We start from the raw sequence: 2,233 nt of genomic DNA, 5'->3' as shown, positions 1-2,233 counted from the left end.
AAGCTCTCCGAATCTTCGGAAAAGATTCAGAGAGCTTCGATAATTTGGGCAGTCCCCAGTGGCTGCAGCAGGGAGCTGCAGCTGGATCTGGAGCTGGTAAGTAGGGCGGGGGCGGGGGTGGAGGAGAGGGGAATGGACCACGGAGGGGACCATGGGAACCCCTGCCAGGCTCCATCCCCTGCCTGCTCCCCAGCCCCCCCGACCCCTAGCTGCTCCCCCAGCCCCACCTCCCATGGCTGCTCTGCCTGCCCCAGCTGACAGTGCTTTAAAAAAAAGCTTTTAAAAAAAGCCCCGACTTACTGGGTGCTGCCTAGGATAGATATTTTAAAAAATATGGGGTAATAAAACATTTATACCTATATTTATGCAGCATTATTTAGGAGTGCTCTAAAAAAGGCAGCTAGATACGAATATGAATATAAAGGGAAAATGGTTGTGAATGAAAATAATATAGAGACAAACAGATGAAGAGAAGCATGCAAATACTTCTTAGTGATTTCTGATTTGGTTGCTCTGAAGTGTAGTTTAGTTCTACATTCATAGAAGAGGCTTATTTTAAATAACTAGCCAATTGCCCACCAAGAATGATGGGGGAGGAGGTGTCGGAGCGCCGCCACCCACTGCCTTGCGCTGCTCTTCCTCCGGCCCTGTGTGCCCCCGGTCTGGCTCCATGAGCTCCCCCCTGCCACTCCACCTCATCCCAGGGACGGGGAGGAGGGCAAGCTTGCCCCACAATCCCCCCACCCCACTGGCCAGCACCTCATGTTGCCACCGCCTCTAGTCCCGCTGTCCTTATTCCCCTGCTCCAGCCTCACTTGGGGACAGCGGGGATAGCACCGCCATGACAGCGGGAACTGAGGGGCCACGCCGCCGCCTCCTGTCTGGAACAGTGTTGGTGCACTCTAATTGGTTGTTTCAGACAACCAATCAGAGTGCAAAAAAAGTGTTATGGACAGACAGAAGGACAGATTAATGCTTTTCTAACATTAGAATTTTCCTACCTATGATTCTCTTCAAAGCATCTTTTACATCCTTGTTCCTGAGGCTGTAGATGAAGGGATTCAGCATGGGAGTAACAAGGGTATAAAACACAGACACCACCTTGCTCCGATGTGGGGAAGACTGAGAACCTGGCTGGGTATACACAAGGGAAACAGTCCCAAAAAACAAAGCCACAGCCACCATATGGGAGGAGCAGGTGGATAAGGTCTTGAGCCTGCCCTTGGCAGAGCGAATGCTGAGAATGGCATAGATGATGTAGGCGTAGGAGATGAGGATGATTCCTGAGGTGCTCACTATGATGAGGCCAGATGAAACAAACATTAGCAGTACACTGATGTGCATATCTGTGCAGGACAGGCTTAGCAAGGGGGGAACATCACAGAAAAAATGGTTGATTTCTTTAGCTCCACAGTAGCTCGATTGAAAGGTGAAACTTGTTTGCACTATAGAATTGGTGCCACCACTGATGTAGGAGCCCAAAATTAACTGAACACAGGCCCTTTTGGACATGGTGACAGGATAGAGGAGTGGGTTGTAGATGGCTATGTAGCGATCATATGCCATTGCTGCCAGGATAAAGGCCTCTGTGGTGATAAAGAGAATAAAAAAGAACAACTGAGCAGCACATCCATAGTAGGAAATGGTTTTGCTGCCTTGTAGGAAGGTGGCCATGGCTTTGGGGGCAATAGTTGAGGAGTAGCAGAGGTCTAAGAGAGACAGGTTCATGAGGAAGAAATACATGGGGGTGTGAAGGTGAGGGTCGATTCAAATCATGAGAACCATGATGGTGTTCCCTAGCACGGTTGCTGTGTAAATCACAAAGAACACCACAAAAGGCAGCACCTGAGTGCCAGCACCACTCCCGAATCCCAGCAGGATTAATTCTGTCACGGCCGTGTGGTTGTCCTCTCCCGTAGACTCCATAGCTTGTCCCTCCTTGGGGTGGAAAATAGTATAAGGATGAAGGAAATAGCAAAGTGGTAAAACAGATTGCAGAATGCTTAAAGTGTCTTTGGGGATGATTTTTACTGAGGGAAAACACAAGAAACCACGGGGTATTGTGACAAAGCCCTTAGAAGCATACTTAAACATAGATTTAATAAATCTACAGCAATGCTGTTGACATTCTGACTTCATTGTAAATGAAGCTATTTCTCCATACAACTTCTCCACATAATAACAATTTGCAAAAATGCCCTAGGAATAATATTAGCACAATCTTCTAGTGTCT

At 48.0% G+C, this 2,233-nt stretch overlaps 1 pseudogene; it reads right to left on the bottom strand.

The window, feature by feature from the left end:
- Positions 1 to 969: 969 nt before the first annotated feature.
- LOC149862719 (olfactory receptor OR9H1-like) lies at positions 970 to 1,926 on the bottom strand (annotated as a pseudogene).
- Positions 1,927 to 2,233: the final 307 nt, after the last annotated feature.

The sequence above is a fragment of the Crocodylus siamensis genome, chromosome 6 (genome assembly GCF_052110815.1).
Source record: "Crocodylus siamensis isolate JL-2025a chromosome 6, ASM5211081v1, whole genome shotgun sequence".
NCBI classification, from domain to species: Eukaryota; Metazoa; Chordata; order Crocodylia; family Crocodylidae; genus Crocodylus; species Crocodylus siamensis.
Note: the sequence above shows the minus strand (reverse complement) of the source record. Positions and strands in the feature narration are given on the sequence as shown.